Source organism: Acanthopagrus latus, chromosome 22 (assembly GCF_904848185.1).
Source record: "Acanthopagrus latus isolate v.2019 chromosome 22, fAcaLat1.1, whole genome shotgun sequence".
Lineage (NCBI taxonomy): Eukaryota > Metazoa > Chordata > Actinopteri > Spariformes > Sparidae > Acanthopagrus > Acanthopagrus latus.
Window position 1 is genome coordinate 19188984 of NC_051060.1, and position 17281 is coordinate 19206264.

At 40.1% G+C, this 17281-nt stretch overlaps 1 protein-coding gene across 16 annotated transcripts in view; it reads right to left on the reverse strand.

Annotated features, from left to right (window-relative positions):
• Positions 1 to 17281, reverse strand: part of LOC119012476 (serine protease 23-like) — a 68415-nt gene that overhangs the window by 47555 nt on the left and 3579 nt on the right. For 6 of the 16 annotated variants that reach the window (XR_005072482.1, XR_005072486.1, XR_005072483.1 and 3 more), the window contains one exon: positions 11902 to 11952. The exons of 3 other annotated variants lie outside the window; for them this stretch is intronic. The gene's annotated coding sequence lies outside the window, so the exon portion shown is untranslated. Of the gene's footprint in view, positions 1 to 153; positions 322 to 4086; positions 5236 to 5314; positions 5755 to 9993; positions 10085 to 11901; positions 11953 to 17281 lie in introns of those variants that run through there. 7 more of the 16 variants (XR_005072481.1, XR_005072484.1, XR_005072485.1 and 4 more) reach the window with 6 other exon arrangements.

Consider the following 17281-nt stretch of genomic DNA (forward strand, 5'->3'; position numbering starts at 1 on the left):
GGAACACTAATCCGATTAGAGCAGAGAAACAGCCAAATTCCTGACCTTCTCCGACCATACCCCATGTTTGTCTGCAGTCACATGTGAGTTGGGGGCATCTGTTTCATATTGATGTGGTCATAGACGGTGAAAAAGATGTGGAAAAATGAAAAACAGAAAGAAAATCTTTAAACTCGGGGACCCAAGTCCTGGATCCCTGCTGCAGCGGGTCACTGTGTGACACTGTGTGCGTGTCTGTTTGGCGTGCGTGTGTGCACGCTCTATAAAAATCCATCCAGTCTTCCCCTCTCAGCCATCTGAGCGCAGCTGGTGAGCAGACATCTGGGGAGGGAGAGAGAAGGGAAGGAGAGGGACAAAGAGAGTGAGACAGAGGGAGAGAAAGAGAAAGGGGGTGATGGCGGGGACAAAGGTAATTCAGGGTGAGACGGACTAAACGTATGTGGAGAGACCGTATGGATGTGTAAGTTAGAGCTGGAGCATGACTGTGACGTCTGGAAATGGATGCAGCTGTGTTTGGTTTCCTTTCTTGTGTCGGATGAAAGCTTCCTCTGTAACGTTCTTATTATTCAGGGTCTTAGGGAATTACACATTTGCTCTTTTTTTTGTTGAATTCCTCTCAGCTTCTGGATTAGGTGGGGTAGATACTCTGGTTTGGAAGGGTTTTGCTATTACATGTCTTACAGATTTTCCTGGTTACTTGTTTAGTTCTACTTTGTTTACTTTACTGATGTGATTGTGAGATTGTCTCTAAGAAGCGCAACACACGAAGAACTGCTACACTCTGCCTTTTCTCTGCCCGGGACGGTTTTGTTTATGTGCGTGCGATTTTCAGAGCAGCGTTAGCCGCGGCCTAATTCCTCAGCAACAATTCTCTGAGACACAAAAAAAAAAATGCAGGAGATTCCACCGACAGCAGGCGGCCTGTCAAAGGCCTCGACCGCAAGTCAGTACACCTCAATACTCCAAGGACGCAACACATTCTCAGTGTGTGTGCCGTGTGGTTACTGCCATGGAAAACTTCACACTGAGGTCCAATGCAAGAAAGCTAAAAGATGGAAAGTGAAGGAAATGAGCCTCTGTCTCTCCAGTTAACTGATTACTGTCCTCCAGCAGGAGGGAAGGAGGAAGACAAGCGGGATTTACCTCCCGGGGATGACGGCATCGTTTATCTGTTAGGAGCGCACATAAAAGATGATTCACGGTCTGAAACAGCTGAGGCAGTTTTTCCATTTTAATGTTTGAGGCAGTTAAAATAAATGCACAAATCCGAAACACTTCGCTGCCGAAATCGGTGCCGAGCCGTTTCCCCCTCTCTCTCTCGCAAAGGCACACAATGTCAAAAAATGGATGGCAACGTGGCCACAGCTAATAAAACATATGCGGAGCAATGAGACCTCCTGTTTACAGTTCGAGTTGCGCAGCACATACAGTTCTTGTTTACAGTCTTTAAATTTCATGAGGCGTTTCGACTTAAAAATCAAATAAAATTGTCCTAAAACGGGAGGGCCCATAAAGTTTCGACTACAAACATTAAGAAGAATGTAAATGTCAATTTTACACAGAGATTTTTTTTTATTTCAATAGAGCTGCTTATTGAAAACAGCAGCAACACTTATTAAATCTTTTTGGAAAGTGGAAAATGTTCATGTTTTGCTTCTTTACTTCTCCTTAAAATGGTCAGGAAACGCAGTTACCCGGTGGACATGGCGCTGATGTTAAACAGGTTTAATGCTCGCGGAGCACCAGGCACCTCAAAAATCCCTCTTTGGAAACAGAGAACTTATTCCAGCCGAGTACGGTTTGTACAACTGATGCAACGCTCAACCGCGATTTTTCAGCTTTTGAGGCATCATCCACAGAAAACTAAGGAGAAAAGGATTTGTCGTGCATAGAAAGGAAACTTCCGTCATCAATTTTCACGTCTGCCTGTCCTGACAACAACAGAAATAGCCAAAAAGAGAAAAATGCACATAAATTGATCTGACTGTTGATCTACTAATGAACACTATTTTCCATTATGCCTATTTTCCATTATTAAATCAGAAAGAATAATTGCTTCTGTGTGTTGAACTGGCTCTGGTGAAGAAAAGGAACAGAAATGTTTTGGTGACTCTTCATGATAACCATAATAAAAAAAAAAAAGGTAAACTTATGGTTAATTACAATCTAGTTACAGGGGCACTAGGTTTACACTTTACAACAGGTAACAATACAAAACTCTTTTTCTCTTTTAATAGCTGAATAAACAAGCTGTCCTGTGGGGGAAATAAGGCTTCCAGAGCACTGTTTGAAGCTAGAAAGGTGGCAGGGTCCGCCACATATAAACATAGTAAAAAAGTCTGAAATTGTGCCGTCCTTTCCTCCTGACTTCTTTGAGTCATTTCACTGTTGTAAAAATGAAAAACTTTCTTAAACATTTATGAAATGTTCATTGTAAAGCATAAATTGATTATAAACCTTACAATTGCTTGATAAATGGTTTGTTAAGATTTCATTGGTAACAGTGATCCTCAGACAAGGACGAGACTTATGATGTATTTTTTTCACTGAATAACTATAGTCAAAAGTCTGACATGTATTCTTTTGGGCCCTGGCGCTCTATTGTTGTCCAGAAACTATTCCAAACACATCAAAGAGCCGCACGGTTGCACAGGCTGAAGTGTTTTTCTATTATTGTAAACATGGCCACTGTAGTTTATTCTGAGACAGTCCCACACACATCCTTCTGCTGCAGGAAATACTCACTAACTCACAAAATGTGTATTCATCCACAGCTGAATGTAGTCCCCTGACAAATGCATCGTCTCCTCCTCTTTTGCTGAAACTTACTCAGCCTTTTAAAATAATAAAGATACATAACGATTTGTTTTGTTTTTTTTAACTACCCTGCATTTCATTTGAGTCTGTTTCTTGAGATTTGTTGACACATGCTGAGTACTGACACTTCTCCTCCAGAGTGTGATATACAGCAGGCTGCCACATTCCTGCTAGTATGAACGCTTCCAGATTACATTTAACATCCCTGACAAAGTAGCCCGGCCCCTCCTCTGAACCCTGCGCTGGCAGAATCATAAATAACATAGTGATAGCTGGTGTGAAGAGCCATAAAAATACAGCAGTGGTTCCTCTCCTCTCTCCAAATGACAACCTTTATCTTCACTCAGCACAAAGTCAAAATGTATGCTGTGACCTGTCAGTATAATGGACGTGATTTATTACCTTAGATATGCCTACTTTCCCTCTTTGGTTTCATGAGCACACTGGGAAAACAAGACAGGTGTCTCACTGTGTTTGAGTCAGCTTCAGGTTGAGAGACAAAAGAATCACTTTATCCATAATTTTTGTACCTGGAGGCGACAGCTTTTCCTGGATTCTCTCATTTGTGTGAGTAATACTGACGTTTCCTGAACCACAACACAAAAGATCTACATATAACAACAGATGGTGTTCCAGACCAGTTTATTTCTTCAATGTGTTTCATCTGGTTCTCATTTACAGACAAGTGATTGATATCCATGTGTTACTGGATGAGCCTGGACCTGTATCACAATATGAGCTTAACAAAAAAGGTGCAGAGCTAGCATGATGCGAACACGGCTCTGCATAAACTCGCCAAAAAAAAATAATGAGTTAGAGGATACGGGGTTGAATTTTAAGTGCTTATCAAAGTTACTGATGTGGAAGGCTACTGATGATAATTGCACTCATGTACATTCATTTATTTGTATGTCACACTAAAGAGAAGATGGCTGCAAAACTCCCCATGCATTTTTGACTAAACTGTTTTAACTGGCCCCAAGTTACTGCCTGGGCACCGGTTCCACCGGCTGATCAAACAAAGAACAAACCAATCTCTAGTTATGATCTTTAATGCTTTCTGAAAATGCATTGGACGATAAAACGAATAAAGATAAATATATAAACGGCTAACTTTTTTCCCACAGGCTTCACATTTTTTTTTTGTTCAAGTCCCAGTCTTGACTTCGTCAGGCATGTTTGTGAATGTGCAGCTCACGCATACCACCACTGGTGTGCTAAATTATCAGATAGAATAAAGGAATTTCAGTGATGGCAGACATCTGCCATGCATTCAATCATCGCTTATTTTAGCACAATCTCTTCCAGACATGACCGTGAGTGTGAGTGCGTGTGTGTGTATGTATTTTCGTTTATGCATGTGTGGGTGGAGAGATGCAGCACACACAGGAAGACAGTGAGACAGAAAGACAGAAGACAGAGGACATATTCCTGCGCATGTGTGTGTAATAACTCGACAATAAACTAATGAAGTCAAACAGTGATTTGGAACAAGGTGACGAGTGCAAACTCTGATTTAGTTGCAATTTTAACTTGTTTTGGAACTCCACTGGCTACTCACTTACTTTGTGGCCTCAGTTTTGGCCTCAATACATTTTAGTCATGGTATTTTAAGTGATGTTTATGGAATTCAAGATTTTAGGTTTTTTTGTATTCTTGCAGTTTTGTTTTGTCAAAGTCAAAACGAAAAATAGAAACAAATTTCAAGCCCTCAACTGAGCACAGCAGCTGCTATCTTGAGGCCCTGAGACCTACATTTTTATATTCCTAAATTGATGCCTTTAATCGAACTACCAGATAGTAAATCTTCTGGCCAGTTCGTATTCCAGCATAGAAAAGCCTGCGAACACTGCTCAGAGATTTAGAGAAATGGAAAGTAATAGCGACACAGTGCCTGGGAAGGGTAATTCAGTCCTGATCCTGTCTGACTGAGTAGTATTCAATGTACCTTTGAGTCAACGTATCTGCAAAGAAGTTCAGCATTTTGAACTACAACACTCTGCTTGGTGAAAATGAATCTAGGTGGCTAGCACATCGCACAAAGAATGTTAAGAGCTAACCTGGCTCTGTTTAAAGGTTCGACTGAATCTTTTTTTGTTTGTTTCACCTAAAAGGATAGCAGGTGTTTTTCAGGGGGAGTCCTTTTTGGTCAGGAGCAGTGACTTCACACTAGCTATCTCTATTCCCCTGTTGCCAGTTTTTATGCTCAGCTACAGTAACTGTCTCCAGGCCGTGGCTTCAGTTAAAACAGACACAACTTCAAACTATTCATTTTAGGAACATGAACCTTAATGTGTAGAAACAATTGTGTCAGACAGAATATAAATCCGCCTTGTGATGACTGTGATGACTCATCCAGGGTATGTCCCGCCGTCGCCCAGTGTCATCTGGGATCAGCTCCAGCCCCCCACCATGACCCTGAAAAGGATAAGATTCTAGATTGGGAGGCTAGAGGTTTAAGACTATGTTAGCCACTACTACAATAATGCAATCAAATCTCAAACCGACCTGTCAATGGGCAAGTTGCACCATGTGTACTTTATAAAAATTATGACGAATATGTGAAATAATAGAAATAATATCTCTGGGTCTGTTGCGATTTAGATTTGAAAAACCGAAACCATAAGATAACCAGATAACCAATAAATAATGTTATAGGAATGTAATGCTAAACTGGCAGACTACTTTTTTACAGTTTTGTATTGATCAGATCTTGAATACATATCCAGATAAGACAACTGTTGAGGCATGGTAAATATATTCTAATATCGAATATGGCATTAAGTCTAGCTGTATTGTTTCAATCGAGAACGATGGCTTATTTTATTGAGTCAGCAACCGCAGGAAAAATCGTGGGAAAAAGAGGCAACTTTGCGATGACTCAGCTAAACGCAGCTCCTCGACCTCTCGGGCCCCATGTGGCTTCGAAGGCAGAATCTGAACAAACACGGAAACACTGGTCATCGTTAACCACATCAGGCCCCAGATGATTCATCCCACAGGAAGCTCAAAGGGGTGTCTGGATGGTGTGCATGTGCGTCTGCCTGTGTGGGCATGTGGTTTTTGTGTCCTCCTCTCTAACAGAGGTTCCTGTGTCCTCGCTGATGTGAAAAAAGACCTTATGGGCGATTTGTGTCACCGGTGGAGACGTCTGAGTCTTGGTATTTGTGAATTATCACTGAAGCGAGGAAATGATCCACTGCATCGCCAAATCTCCCCCTTTGGACTGATAATATTAGTCGTCTTAGTAAAACATTCTGACATTTTATTCAGTCACCATTTACAAAACAATCGACCTCAGCATTTTTGGTTTTTTGTATTTGGTCAGGAAACAGTTCCTTGGGATTCAAAAAAGACATATCACCATATAAAAAATAACTCTGCGCCAAGTTTTCAATCCATCTGTCTTTCTGTGGAAGATCTTTGCTTTTCGTCGTGCAAGAATGTTTGTTTCACAACACCCACCAGTCCAATAACAGCTGTGTGTTCCAGAGCTCTCGAACCTAATCAATAATTCATCAGGAACAGTACTGGAAGAAGAATGAATGGCAGCCTGGCATTAATAGCTCAACGCATGCTGTTTCAAATTTCAGACAGACAATAGTTTATTGTGTCAAGCACAGGTTTTAGCAGTGACCGATGTGGCCTCTCTTAATCTTAACTAAAAACATGTTGTCATGTCGTGGAACAATTCTGAACTGCTGTTTTTGCTTTCCATATTCATTGGACAAAATCTGAAGTGTGTCATTTTGAAAACATCTCAGCACGAAAAATAAATTCATCCCATTCCCCAAGGAAACACTGTTTTATATATATATATATATATATATATATATATATATATATATATATATATATATATATATATATATATATAAATCTGCTTTAATAAAAAGTACAATATAGATATTTTTTCAATATGCGCAAATACTGAAGTGTAAAAAGGGGAGAGTGGGACTATTTCTTGTCTGGATGTGATGACTCCCTGCAGTATCCAGAACAACTTCTGCATTAAAGAAACACAGCTTTTAGTTTAGTTTTATGTGAAACTAAATTTTAAATTTAAAAAATGAACAAGTTTTAAAGTCTGAATTAGTTTTAGAGATGCTGGTGGGCAGATTTTCTTTTAGCTTTGGATAAAGCCAGACTAACTGTTTCCAGTCTTTGTGCTTAGCTTCATAATCAGTGTACACAAATCAAGAATCAAATTAATGTATTTCCCAAAATGTACCCATTCCTCTAACGTTTCTCTGTAGGACTGAGTCTCCCATATCTTCTTCTTTGTTGCTAAATAAAAACCAAGAGATTAAATCCTCCAAAGGAATGCTGATGATGTTCTCCCCACAGCCGCAATCACACAAACCATAACAGAGGTTTCGGTTAACTGGTCAGGAAAGGATCAATTAACTTACATATCTGGTGTAATTGAATCTGAGCAATTAGCATCACTCAGTCTCTAATTAAATATTACACGACAGATTTACAGCGTGTAGGTAAGAGTTATTTAGAGTGGGGTTAGTCAAGCAGCTGGCAACAGGCTTAAAAAATATCCAACAAACATCTTTTCACTCAGCATGGACAAGCGTGCACAGACACACTCTCAAATGTTTTTTTGTTTTTTGTTTTTTCACCAGTCTCACGTTTTCTTTTATTCAAACACACCGAGGAAAACATATTTTTTGCTTTAAGTTTAACTGCAAGACCAACATAATGTGAGTCATCGGACTAACAACATAATGTGTTTGTGTAGCATCCAATGAGCCTTAGGACAACTAGAAGTGACAACAAAAACAAAAAAATTAAACCCTGGTTAGAGAATAAACATCTAAAAGCCCCTTTGAAAACATTTAAAGACGAAACCCTAATGATGTCTGCTTAAATGCAAAGCTTTAAAATTAGATCCCAGGCCACAGACAACAAAGACTTTCTTTAAAATGGTATTCCAAAGCAGCAATACAACCGGCTTTGTGTTGATCCATCATGATTGAAAAGGACAGGCTGCATCCTTAAAACAAACCCCTGTTCGCATTGCACATTTAACTCTTAGCAGACAGGCCAAAGACTGATTAGTCTCAGTCTGATACTGGCCGTGATGATGGATTATTTAAACATAAAATGTGACTTACAGGCTCAATGCATTTTTGGCCTTACTATACTCACATCAGCTGGATCATATTCCAGATAAAAAGAGGAACACTCATCGAACATAAATATGCTGTGCATTCATGTTGTGCATTTGGCATCTCACCAGCTGAAAACATACCCTTCTGAATGATAACAAATATCTTAAATCAGTGCAGGCTGACTGTATGGTATGCAGCCTTAGATATGGTAAATAGCTCGAACAGTGTCTAAGGCCAGGTCTTAGAGGGGAAAGTTGGGGGATTTTTGTTCTGTTCTACATTTTCAGAGCAATCTCTGTTTGGGGAAAACGGCTTGGAAATTTCTGCCTAATTGTCACAGGCAGGCTTTTCGATCTTGGCTGTTTTCAAGCCAGACCAGGAGCCAACATCCTGTTTAGCATTCAAAAGTAGATTACTTTCATTTTAATGAATGCTTTTATCCATTCCCCAATACAGTGTAATTACTAAAAGGTACAGTATGTTAAAAAATTAGCAATCTGTTCATACTCAGCAATGAGGGGGTAGCAAATCCCCATCGTAATTGCTAACTGGAGCTGCCATCAGCTAGTTAGCTCAGTTAGCCATGCAGTTAGTGTGTAGTAGTAAGGTTTCAGAATACAACCAATAAAATACCCCTCACCCTCCCTACAATTGCCACTCGATATGTCAAAAACATGAAAGGGGATTCTTAGTTTCTGGAGATAATACACTAAGAAAAACATCTGTGATTTAATTATCATTTCTGATTATGACTATTTTTTTCCATTTCTTCCAGTAGGTCCCCAATAAATCCTACACACCAGACCTCCAAGATGCTGAGGGGGGAAAGTAGGGGGGAGATTTGTGTTTTTAACTGGAAGCTGCATTCAGACAGGTCTGTGTTTCATCTATTAAAGCTGACAGAACAAACACAGACAAAAGAAGTATATTTACGACATTTAAGATACATATCAATAACAAAATGAAGGCAACATAAGATACATACTATCCAAGATACTATCCAAGATACTATCCATGACATTTAGGACTTGTGTGTGTTAAGCTAAATCTGTGCTCTGTGCGGAGGATGTCCAAAATCTAAAGCAGACCGGCCTGTAAAGTGGCTCTAAATTTATACCAGGCAATCGCATACTTTGTCTGATCTAACGCAGACCGAGCTTAGACATACACTTGGATGAAACATTTGAAATAAAGGTGATATCAATAACGGTATAGTCACAAAGATGCACATGTTCAAACACACAAGCTCAAATAAAACGCCCATGATGTGCCACACACACCATCCCATCACATTCGAGGATTGCAGAATTCATGTGACAGACATATGGTGAGTCAAGCTGAATGTTCCAGGTGTTTTTTTCAAGGTGTGGTTTGTGATGAGTGAGCAGAGACAGCGCGGGCGTACGACATGCAGCTGCTGAAAGATTTCTTCTCAGAAATTTAGCCATCGGTTACGGAGCAGGAAAAACAATCATGCAACATCTGTGATTCATGGCAGCCAATCAAACAGCCCCGAATGAATGGCAGTATGATGTTGAGTGTGTGCGTGTAGCATTTTGACTTTTCATAGCAACTGACAGGTGTAACAAATAACATTATCGATGGCCATGTTCCATTTGGGACCGTCAGCAAGATAATGAGCCAGCATGTTCAGTATAAGGCCATGGAACTGGAAAACCTAACCCAAATGCTTCAATAATACATACTTCTAGTAAGTAATGGGAACATTTTGGGGAAAATAAAAGGGGATACCTACTAAATAGAGATTCAAGTGGTAATAGATATCTTTTTTGCTGAAGCTGATCTTCTATAGGCTGTAGGGAAATGACTTATTTCCCATGCTGATTGGTTCCCTGTTAGCCTTCCTTTCACTATGATATTGGTGCAATAGTCGTGAATCGAGTAGTGTCCTCCCCAGAAAAACGAAGACTGGATTCATGACACAGTGGAAGTGCGTCTGCCATGAAATAACCAAAATAGGAACAGAAATTGATCCTTGACAAGAGGAGGCAAAGAAAACAGAATAAAAGTGGATGGATGGACATTCACTTACTGCTGCCAGAAAACGAGCCAGGAGCTCCAAGGAAGCCAAGCCTCCAATGTCTGCTTGCGTTAGTGATCTGGTTGTCTTCGTGACTTTGCTTCTGTTTTCACATCAATAATAATAATGGTGTGTTTCAAAGTTAAATGCAATTGAGACCTTATTCAAAATAAAACAAAAATTCCTGCCCAAAGTTTTTAGTGAGTGAGTAATGCTGGTGAAGATGATAAATATGTTGTTATAAGCCTGTCCTACACTGTCAGGACACAGGAGCTGACGGGACTCATGGCAATTTTTGGACGATTTGGGTGAATAATGGCAAGCCCCAGTGCACAGAGGGAGACTTATTTCTGAGTTAGTAGGTCATGAGGTGTACTTAGCCTGTCTTCATACTTGGCAGGACCCATGCAGTTTATAACAGATGTTTGAGACATATATCTGGCTTTTTCATTAAAGCACAAATGATTATTTTATTCTGCATGCTGCATTATTAGTTACAGAATATTTTAAGGTTATGCATCATAACCCTGGTTCTATGAGCACAGGCGGAGCCACGTCTGGTCTTTGCTAATTCAATGCCCAAAAAGTCAACAACTTTATTCTATTTCACCCTCAAGTGTGACCCTACGATGACACCCACGGGATTGTCATTACATAAATTCACCTTGTTACCTGGCTCTGAGTGAGGCTCTTTGCATATCAGTTTGCCATTTGAGATATTCAGTCAGCCTTAATTCAAGCCATAGGTCACAGTAACGGGAAATAACAACCAAAACCTCTGAGCTAGCAACCCACACGCTGAAAATGACAAGCCACCCTAACACTAACCTGGTTGCTTACAGTACGTAAACGTAAACACCTTACCTTTTCTTTTTCAGATTTAGCCATTTTAATGACAGGGCCTCATCTCTGCACCTGCAAGTGTTTCACCAAAACAAGTTCCCCCTGACTCTATTATGCTGCATCCTGGGCCTGCGCCGCCCAAGACGATGGTAATTTGTTTAAAGAAATACAAACATGCCAGAGTGTTTTTTCCCTTAAAGCAGAATGATATGGGTAGACGCAGACCTTTCTCCAGCATTGACACAGTGCTGTGAGACTACAAACTACCAACATGCCTGGTGTATTCTGTGCACACATGGGCTATATGAGCCCACACGGTTTTGAGTGGCTGTAATTTGTTGAATAAGACCCACTCAAACAACTGAATTCCTTCCTGAAAACAACTGGTACAAATTTGCCTCCTCGATGCAGCCATTTCACATTCCACCTATTTGGTGAAACGCTATTCACAGCATGTGTCTTGAAGTGCTGTCCTCATGCTGTCTATCTTCACAGCAACACTATCCATCTTATTATAATAACTCATCTCAGTGTGTCTATCAAAAATAAATACCTTTTAAAAGTAATTTCATTAATCTATATGCCACTGAAATATGGAAATAATTAAAATTACAAACCAAGTAACTCCAAACCATGTAGTTTCAAAACGTTATCTAAGGTAGCTGGTATTTCAGACCCAGGTAATTCTCACAGTGCAGCGCACTGGCACAGCTCACCCTGCCTCTCGCAGTGACGTCAGACACTGACCTCAGCTGTGGCAGGGTCGCAGGCAGTGGGTCAGCCCCTTGGCAGTGCATCCAGTTCAGATTAACAGTAACAGAACGTGACAGTGCTGAGAGGCTTTGAGCTCTCTGGGGCAGAGGATTAACTACCGACTGCTATACCTGCAGTCCTTACCTACAACTAATGCTGTCCCAATTCCAAACTACATAGTAATATAAGCGGGTTTAAAGTATGTAGGGCTGTCAGACTTGGAATATGATAAAATGAGGTACACTAGAAGACATCAGCAAGCGTTCTGAATTTGATGGATTGGAAATGTGTCGCATTACAATAGCGAGGAGGAAGAAAACTCACCGATGCAGATTTTAAGTCTGTGACGGAGGAGATTCAGCTCTACGAAAATCTCTGTAAAGACAGGAAAAGACAGGAAAATTGTTGAAGTTTGACTCACACCAGGACTGAAAGTCACAACGTCTCGGCCTCAACCACAATTCTGTCTCTCACAGGTCGCCCACTGTTTTCTAAAGTCAATACATCGGCCGACATTGTTTGCAGTGATCCTTCAAATACGGTTACCAGACACTTTTGGATTTATTAATAAGGAATTACTCCAAGCATCTTTTTATTTTTTGCATTTTAATCTAAAGAAATAACTGCACATATCAGACAACGTATGTGGCAAAACTGATTTGTCTGTGAAAGCCAAATATTAGATGATACATCGGTCTCACATCGAACTAACCAAAGGCCCATGTGTCATGAGAACGTGACGATAGATAAAAAAAAAAACATATAAAGGTCAATAAAAAGAAACAATAATAAATCAGATTGCATGTTTGTGTCTGTTATCTTGCAGTTTATTTATAAACTTAATAAACTAAATGCCATTCCAGGTATCCTCCAACCACAGCATTATATTAAGCAATGTATTTTCAAATTAGGACATTACATCAACCTTTTGGACTATTATTAATGATTTCCCTATTTCTTATGTCCTCATTATGTGTCTAAAAGGTTTGTTGGAACAAAAAAAAAAAAAAACAGGCCAGAAAGGAGAGCTCGAGCAACTTTACATCCATCTGCCCATTTACCATGTCCCAGTTACGGGCCTATTGGCAGAGATGGTCCTTAACCAGCTGTAAATATAATTAGTGACCACATTGAGCTGGAAGTGCCTCGTGTTGACTCTTGCTTTCCAGACCACAGTTTCAGACCCTCTCTGCTGGATACACCTCCAACTTCTTGTAACACAAAAACTGATCTAATAACTCTTGTTTTGTGTTGCAGCGGGCTAGTTTTTTATTTTTATGGATTTACTTTACACCATTCACCATGCACTACGACAAAATTTACTTAACGCAGACAAAATAAGAGGCTGCACTGGGTGCCAGCGAGGAAAAACCCTGGGAATCAGATTTCCTGTACTAGTGCCAAGTCAGTGAACAAAGTGTAACTTTTGACTAAGGAGGAAAATATTTTCCCTCAAAATATTATCATACTCATAGACACAGACAGCAATACTGTTCACATTAGGACTGCGCATTCATCATTTTGTAGGAGCTTGTAAAGTGAGTTAAGGGGGAGCTTTTGACAGTGGTGTTCACAGTATTTAAAAACACTGTTAATATACTGTAGGTAGTCCAACACTAAGTGGATTTTTACGAGTTTATTGGGGTGCATTTGTCGCTGCGTCGACAGTGTTATTAACTGTGCTGTGAACAAAAGCCTGATGGCTTACAGAGAATATAGCAGAGACTCACAATAACAAACAGATACAACACATCAATAAAATTTGGAAAACTGTTTCACTCAAAAATCAAACAACATTTAGTGGCATGTTCACCGGTTATTTAACATACCTGCTTTTCATTAAGTGCATGAAACAACAGTTTTTTTGGATCACTGCATTGGGCAGAAAAAAATTTCTTTCCTTATTAACAGAGGCTGCAGCTTGGAGACTCAGATTTCAGAGCAAGAGAGCAGGCCAAGCCATCCAACACACACACACACACACACACACACACACACACCCTGACGTCTTCTTCGGCTGTGTAACGACTACGGGTTGCACTCATCTGTGACTGGCAGGTTGTACTACAGGTAATGAAAATATTTTACTCGACCATATAGTCCGTTATTTTTAGTGCTATCTGAGGTAATGATCTTACAGCCTGTCAAAGCTCACTTCAGTTATAACATATCTGTTTAATACACTTTGAGAGAAATGAAAATGTGTTGATTTTCTTGTTCCTCGTCTGCAGAATAGCCAAAATGGGGAATGCACAGACATGCTCACTACTTTAAACACAGTGTGGATATCTGTATGTTTGTGCATGTGTGCATGTGGCTTAATATGTATGCTAGTCAAACAGAGGTCAATTCACCCCTAAGGGAATGTGTTGAAAAATGTTAATTTTTGCGGTAGATTCTGGACCGATTGTACACACTGTTTCAGAGGAAGTCAGCATAAAAACTCATTAGCTAACAGGCCATTTCATTCATTCAGTTGCTTGGCTATGATTGACGGCATACTCCAATAATATTGTGCTAACTGTGTAACATATAGAACGCATGCATAATGGCTTATATATCTTTTAGCTTAATATTTCAACAGACTGACTACACACCTAGCAGTGGTTGTTTTTATCTCAATAATGCTCCATGTGCATATTCCAAAAAATGGAAAGAAAATGGAAGTAAATGGCTTGTTTTTTCATGTCTGCAGTGGTTTCTTCCCATCTGTTAAGAAGATGAATTTAAACACTCCGAGACAAATTATGTATAGTACACAGACACAAAATAAAACTGCTTGGAAACTAGACATTATACATAAGTTTTCAGGGCTTTCAACCTGCAACAATTTGGATTTTTCTTTGGCTACTTGAAGGCAGTGGAAACAAGTTGTGACGTCAGCATTGACATATCATGACCTTTAAAGTTGACATGGCGAACTAGTTTACACACCCAGCAGTTACGGAAAACACTGACATTTGTTGGCAGTCCTGTCTCTGATCAGCGATGGATCGAAGTTCAATGTTCACTTCGTTTTAGGTCTGTTTTTGGTCTCTACTAACTCATGAAGGAAATAACTGGCTGTTAAACGCTCCACTATGTTCACTAACTAGTTGTTAACTGTGTCTGTCTGCGGTTTGGTGCTGAGCAGGTAGTAGGCTGTGTGTTTTTGTCACATGTCGCTGAAAAACAGCGTCCTGATGCAGCCGAAAAACAATAACCGAAACAGAAATGCACATTGATAAGACATCAGTGAATGGGTACATATGGCGGTTACTAGGGTGTACCTCAGGGGTTTCCTTTAGGCCTCACCCAGATGATCAGGAAGCTCTTTTTTACAGCATTTATGTAGGATATCTTCATTCATACAAGAACAGTTTACACTCATTCTTGTGTGACTGAAATATGTGTAACTCAGAAAGAAAAAGATAAATCATAAGGACAATAATCTGTGACCATATCTTGACTTCTCTCTGAGGTGTCAGAATACGCCTGTTGAAGCAGTGAGTCCTGCCTCCACACTTAAACCCTCAGACTGAGTTAACCATTCTGCACTGAGTTTCACTACTTATAGTAATTATAATACCAACCATTTGAAATGATAAGGTAGGTTGGCATTGCCTGCATGTGAGATGTAATAATTACTGGTATTTTTTATTTTAAGAAGCTCTTATCAGAAAAGCTGTCTTATTCAGTATCACACATTTACTTCTCTGGAACAATGCTTCATATTGAACTTGCTGCATGACTAACCGATGCGTCAGAAGCCATTTACGAGAAGCGATTTAGTAAAGATACTTTTACTGGATTTATTTGCGAGGCCACCTAAAAATTAAAGCACTTATAGCCCTCTGTAATTTCAAGACAATTCAAAATAATCACCCCATACTGCTCTGTTTCTGTTTGTTTATTGTCGTATTCTTTTCCATTTATACTGCCACATTATATTTAATTTTCAGGGTGGTGCTGCATGCCCAGCCAACCTACCCGGTTTAAATAAAGGTTAAAAAAAAAATGACTGCGTGTGAACGTGCACGCATGGAAAGGCTCACTGAAGACTGCGGATGGACATATGACATGCGGAAGAAAATTAAACAAAAAACAGAAGAGAAACTGCTTTGGAAAGATGATGATGGATGAAAACGGTTTGGGGTTGAGAGATGGGAACACTGTAAATGTGAGAGAGAAAGAAAGAAAGAAAGAAAGAAAGAAAGAAAGAAAGAAAGAAAGAAAGAAAGAAAGAAAGAAAGAAAGAAAGCCATAACACTAACAGAATAACAGGAAAATTGGTGCGCCATCATCGGCCCTGTGTTGAGGTACTTTCTGCATGTGGGCCCTGGGCACTTCTGGCCACACACTACCACAGGGGGAGGGGTTCCCCTTTCGCAGAGGCCAAATGAGGACAACACAGAGTGTGCACATGTAGAGTACATATATATGTGTGCAGCTCAAATCCTGTTTTTATGGGAAGCTGTAAAAGAAGCCACATTATCCTCAAAATGGCACAAGCTGTGACCTAATGCCACATCTAGTGAGCCACTATAGACAGAGGGGATCAGCTACCGAACAAGGCCGGTTAGATTTCAGCCTGATGCATATGCCTTTCAAATTAAAACCATATGAAAAGACTCCAGTGGAACGGACCTGATCCAGATTACACAGAAACTGTGAAAAGAAAACGATCCACTGCAATTAGATGCAACTGGAGAAATTGTAGTTATGGGCAGGAGCGTTAATTAAAAGGAGCACAGATTCGGTCGTTTAAGGGAAATTGCTGCACTTTTTTTCTGCAAAAGGGAATGATACGATCTACTGTGTTTAACCTAAAACAAAAACTTAAATCAAGATGCAAAGATCTAGGACTGCAGACGCAGTAGATTTCACACATGGCTTCACATGCATACCTGCACAACACATATGCACAGAGAAACCATCTAGAAAAGTGAGTATACATATGGCCAAATCCCCTTGAGCTCGTAATTTCCTGACCGCACGTGCTGAAACAGAGGCAGGACTTCAGAATACATCTTAACTGACTTATTCTTATCTATACTACTCTGGAACACCATCAAAAACTGCTCATATCATAAGATGTGATATGAGACGTTTGGATGTACAAGTGCATCTTCTAGCAATAAAGATATACTTAATGTTGCACAATTTTGACCTCCCAGTTATCCCAGTTACAGGAGGCCTGTGTGAAGAGTGTGACCCCCTTACTCAAAGAGCGTTTTGGAAAAATCTCGCAAAAGGGTTTTGGTTTTTTTTTTTTCTCTTCACAGCAGTGCACTGCTCCAGAGGTATGTGGAAAAATGGTTTGTCCCAGGTGGTTGGCTGTGAATGTGCCCTTCAGAAGGAAATTTCCCTCACAGAGACTTCGGCGGTTGCGTGCACAGCGTGTTCCAGCATAAATCATAAGCTAATGTATCTGATGGACGCTTGAAAAAAAAAAGAAAAAAAAAGGAAAGACGGCCACGCTCTGACTTCGCTACGTTGGAAATTGCGAAATGTTTACCCTTTTCGAAAATGGCACTGCCAGATGTAGAATGAAATACGACGACCATCAAGAGTGATAAAGAGGGTATAAGACTAACAGACGCAAACTTTACAAGCGGTGAACTCAATATGCAGCCCAAGAGTGCAGTGAAGGGAAGGGACCAAGCAGACAGGACAGAAAAGAAGTTAGAGGGAGAAAAAAAAAGGAAGGGTAGAAACAGGAAGC